At 50.5% G+C, this 5,493-nt stretch overlaps 1 protein-coding gene across 8 annotated transcripts in view; it reads right to left on the bottom strand.

The window, feature by feature from the left end:
- PPARA (peroxisome proliferator activated receptor alpha) overlaps positions 1-5,493 on the bottom strand; it is a 68,781-nt gene that overhangs the window by 52,200 nt on the left and 11,088 nt on the right. The gene's annotated exons all lie outside the window — the stretch shown is intronic.

The following is a 5,493-nucleotide window of genomic DNA, read 5'->3' as shown; positions in this document are numbered from 1 at the left end:
CTTGACACTTGGCTCAAGATCAACTGACCACCTACATGTGGGCCTGTTTCTGGACTTGTTCTTCTGTCCCACTCATCTGTTCATTTTAATATCAACACCATGCTGTCTAGATTACTGTGGCTTGATAAAAATTCTTGATTTGCCTAAGTTCTCCAAGTGCTTTGCTCTTTTTCAAAGTCATTCGAGTTACTCTCATGTCGCTCCCCCTCTTCGTGGAGGAACGACACTAAACCCTGCCTAGGCTTCATATCCAAGTCACGGCACCATTATGTCGCTCCCCCTCTTCGTGGAGGAACGACACAGGACCCTGCGCTGTTCTTTTGTCTGCTCGGCCCTCCCCGGGTTTGCTGCTGGTTCTTCCCGGGTTGGCTACCGACCCTTCCACCTCCGTGGAAGGGCGGTTCCCCCTGCCACTTTCCCCACTTCCGCGGGGGAGCGGCACACCGCCGGCCGGCTCTCTCAGGGGCTGCTCAGGTGTTCCTTCAGATAGATGTTCCTCGTGCATGTTGTCTCTCTCCTCCTTTATAGTCCTCTTCCACCAATCCCAACTCTGCTACCCACACGCCGAGTACGCTGCTCTCCTGCAATCAGGAGCAGGTCCTACAGTTTATTGGTTGAACTGGAGGCAGCTGTGTAGAAGCTGTTTCCCTTCTCAGCGCCATATTGTGGGAGAGCAGATGCATAGAATAAGTCTTAATTCCAGTAACAGTCTAGTCCGAGTTGCTCCCCACACTCTCAGACCTTTGCCTTTCCACATAAAGTTTAGAATCAGTCGTCAAGTTCCACAAACAGGCATGCTGAGATGGGACTTCAGCTGCTACAAATCTGGGGGCGATTTTAGGGGACGGTGGCCATTTTAATGACAGTGAAGAGTGTGATATAAGTTGCCACTTGTTCAGGTTTAAAATTTCCCTCACAATGTTTTGTGGACTTTAATGTACAGGTCTGATATAAATACAGAAGCATCTCATCATTTGAAGCATGATTACTTTTTAAGAATTTACCCAACACTCACACACTGAAAACCTTTCTCACCGTCTCTGACTTCCATTGTTCCCATTCAGGAGTGAGTTCTCTGTCCATTATTGCCGCTTTGAAGGTAATATCTATTCTTTTGACTTCCAGCTTCTTTTGAGATTATCTGTTTTTTTTTTCAGCAATTTTATTATAATTTATCTAGGTTTGGATTTTTTAAAATTCTGCTTTAGAGCTTTAAGAGTTTGTACTTGTGACTTGCGGGTCTCTCATCAGTACTGGAGAAAACTTCAGGCACTATCTCTTCACATTTGCTTCTGCCCCTTTCTTTCTTCCTCCTCCCAGGGTTTCAACTATATGTAGGGTAGAATTCTTCAGTATACATTTGCACTTCCATCCCTTTGTCTCCGTGACTTATTTTACCTATTTTTTATGATCTGCCTTACAATTCACCAGTTCTCTTTGTAGTTGTGTCTACTGTTTTATATATTCATAGAGCACATAATTTTGTATTTTCTATTTTTTGTACTTTTTAGCTATGTCATTTATATTTGTTTATTTTCAAATCCATGTCTCTTTTAAAAATAGAATTTCTTGTGTTCTACCAAAATTCTCAGTCTCGGGGTAAATGTTTGGCCTTGCAGTTAAGACACTGGTTAGCATGCCTATATCCTGTTGGAGTACCCAGGTTCATATCCCAGTTCTGGCTCCCAGTTCCAGCTTTCTGATGATGCAAACTCTGAGAGGCAGCAGGTGATGGTTCAAGTGACTGAGTCCCTGTCCATTCATGTGGGAGGCCTAGACTGAGGCCTCCAAGCTCCAAGACTTGGGCTAGCATGGCACTGGGGAGTAAATTCGTGGATGGGAGCTTTTTCTCTGTCACTCTGTTTCTGAAATTTTAAAAAGTTATCTTTCATCTTATTGAATTCTTCTTGAATTCAGAGATCATGTCTTCTAAGCCTAATATTTAGAGTCACGTGGACCTGTGACTGAAAACCACCTGTTTTTCTGCTGGTTCAGGGGTCTTCTTGCCTCCCACACTTGGCTGATTTTGCTGTGTGGTCATCACTACACAGTTCTGATGCACAAGAAGGATCACATAAGCAGAAATGTGGGGCGTGATTTTAACAATCCACGGGGGAAATTACAACTTAAATTTTTCTGTTAAAATATTTAAAACATTTACTATTGGCTGTAAATGCACAGGGAAATGAAAAGGTCAAGTAAAACTCATACGCGGTACACTGTAACCTAAAATATCAGAAACTCTGAGAATCCAAGCTCTTCAGTCTTCTGTAAAAACAGCAGCTTGATCGGGGCACTGCACCTTCCCACCGCGTCACCTGTGAACCGGAGCAAGCACCTTCTCGCACCTTTGAGAGCGTCAGACTCCCTTTCAGTCCACCTTCCAGCCTCTCATCCTGTGCACTTCGACGCCACGCGTTATCTCTGTAAGCTCCTGCACAGTGCCGGGGATCACTTGCGCTGCTGCATCCCCAAGGGTGAAGATCACGGCCAGCTTCCTCAGCTGTGTGGCAGGTGGTCATCACTGCGCAGCCACCTGCACTGGTAACACAGCTCTTTCTGTAACTCCACTTGTGTTCAAGTCTAATTTTACTTCTTGCATTATAGCCTGCTGGTTACTTTTTGCTACTCGCTTTTTAAAAATATTTATTTATAAGACAGAGAGTCAGACAGACAGAGCTCTCATCTGCTGGTTCACTTCCCATATGCCCCAAAGGGCAAGGGCTGGGCCACGGCAGAAGCTGGGAACTGTGAACTCAATCCAGATCCGCCACATGAGTGGCAGGCACCCAACTACTCGAGCCATCATCACCACCTCCTAGGGTCTGCCCTGGCAGGAAGCTGGAGTCAGGAACAGAGCCGAGCCAGGAATCAAAGCCAGGCACCCTGATGTGGAACACAGGTGTCTTAAACCAGCTCATTCCCCGCCAGGCTGAGCGTGCACTCCCATTTGCTGCATTCTCGTCTTTTGGGTCAATTCTTCTTTTGTTCCTTTATTTAAAAAAAAGATATTTTTTCCACTTATTTGAGAGGCATCGAGACACACAGAAGAGAAGCAGATAGAAAGAGTTCCCATATACTGTTTCAATGTCCAAACACCCAAATGAGGAGGAGAAGGGACTGAAGCCAGAAGCCAGGAACTTGATCCAGGTTTCTCATGTGGATGGCAGGACCCAGTGACATGAGCCATCCCAGCTGCCTCTCAGTCTATGTTAGTAGGGAACTGGAATCAGGAGCCAGAGCTGGGAATTGAACCCAAGCACTACAAGGGTTGCTGGCATCACAGAAGGCATCTTAACTGCTAGGCCACGGCGACCCCTGCTCCTCCACTTGCGTAAGTTTATCACTGGGAGACAAGCAGGCAGCTCAACCCCTGTGGCAACCTGTGTGTGGCCTGACCGACAGGCTCAGGGACCAATCACAGAGCAACTCTGAAAGAAGTGATGTGACTGGCCGCTGCCTATGATGCAGATGCGCATGTTATCTGTATGGCAATTGGTGGACTGGGAGCCAGCAGCAGCACTTGAGGACAAATTTGGGCTGTGTTGTCAGGGAGCGGGGGACAGGTGTTGCTAAGTAAACTGTGGGAACGGAACTTCTTGCATAATGCAACTGTGCAAAGTGAGGGCACCTTGTATTGGAAAGCTGTCCTTAGGGAAGGGATGTTTAGCCTAGTGGTTAAGATGCCACATCCCATTATCAGACCACCTGGTCTGACTCCCAGCTCTCCCTCCTGACTCCAGCATCCTGCTAATGCAGACACTGGGAGGCCGTAGTAATGGCTCAGGTGACTGGGCCCCTGCCACCCACCTGGGAGACCTGAATTGAATTCCTGGCTCCCGCCTTCAGCCCAGCCCGACCCCAGCCACGGTGGGCATCTGGAGAGTAAGCCAGTGCACAGGCAATCTCTACCTGTCTCTGCCTCTCAAATAAGTTTTCTAACATACTAAGCAGTTCTTAGAAGCCCACGATAAGCTCTGCAAAGAACACTGATTTGCTTCTGCCAGGGGTCTGAGGCCCTAGTGATGTGAGACCACCTTAACCCAACCACAGGGCTGCGACAGGTCAGGACTGGACTGTAGGCCCTGCCCATGCAGACCCTGCGCTGGGTTATCCAGGTCACCTGTACTCTGGGTGCAGCTTTTTTGGGGTCTGAACTCAGAGTATGGGGGAGACCAGGGTCTGCCTTCTCTGTGGGGGGCTTCACACACCAGTTTTGTTCCTCACCATGAAACTGCTACTCAGGCCATTTCTTCCATAGACTGACCAGACCCCAGGGACAAAGTGGCCCCCAAGTGGCCCCCAATGTCAGGCGTCCACCCCCTCCACACTATGGCACCTCCTCACGACCTTGTGAGCACCCCACCACCCAGACGAACCATCAGACTTTGTCTAGCCTCTCACGGAGGCCTCCAGACTTGCCCTGAGCCACCGCGGAGCTGGTGCTCCCTCCTCTGCCGCCGGCAGCCCAGCCAGCTCCACGCTGTGAAGCGGCCAAGAGCTCGGGCCATTTTACTTCTGGGGCACAAGGAAGGATGCCGGCCTTTTCAGCAAAACCCACAGAGTGCGGTCCAGGACAGTGACGTCACTGCTACCTGCACGTTCTCCTCGGAGTCAGGCAATGTTGCTCGCCTAAGAGCTTCCTAATCAAAGTGCCGAAACAATGTTAGAACAGGAAAACTGTTCCCTTTCCAGAAAGCACAGGGCAGCTTCAAGCAGAGCAGAGGGCCACATTCTAGCAGCCAAGGGCACGGCCCCTGCGGGCTGCTGGGAAACAGGACGATCTACCCGGGACAGCGGCAGGGTGGCGGAAGCTGGCCGGGAAGGCCTCCCCCCGGAACGCAGCTCCCTCTCTGAGCCCTTCCTTCCTATGATCGGGGACCCGGAGCCGTGACAGTCCACAGGGCCTCCACCCACTCGCAACCCAGGCAGCCACAGCCCGAGGGAGAGAAAGAAGGCAGGCAGGGCGCCTGGCCACTCCTGCCCACCATCTCCACCCCAGTCCCTACACTCACGGCTCACCCCATGGGCACCAGTCACGACTCCTCGTCCTGGATGTCACAGATGAACCCTCAGGAGACGTGGCCTGACACTGGCCCGGTCTCGGGCAGCCTCGGCGGTCCACAGCTCCTTGAGCAAGTGTCAGCTGCCACAGGATGGGGAGCACCTTGAAGGCAGGAGCCATGGGGTGGCCACCCTGTGACAGCTCCCAGAGGGTTTGCACCTGAATCAGGGCTTGGGGAGGCGTTCCCTTGTGTGGCAGAATGGACACTGCAGACATCATTAAGGGGCTATGGTGGCAGGAAAAATGTGTCCAAGTCCTAGCGCAGAGAACTTTAGCATGCGACCTTATTTGGAAACAAGGTCGGAGCAGAGGTCATACTGGAGTACATCAGGCGTCCTTATAAAAAGGGGACATCTGGACACAGACACAGCTACCCAGAGGGGAGTCCACATGAAGACGGAGGCAGACCAGGAGCCATCTGCAAGCCA

Source organism: Oryctolagus cuniculus, chromosome 11 (genome assembly GCF_964237555.1).
Source record: "Oryctolagus cuniculus chromosome 11, mOryCun1.1, whole genome shotgun sequence".
Lineage (NCBI taxonomy): Eukaryota > Metazoa > Chordata > Mammalia > Lagomorpha > Leporidae > Oryctolagus > Oryctolagus cuniculus.
Note: the sequence above shows the minus strand (reverse complement) of the source record. Positions and strands in the feature narration are given on the sequence as shown.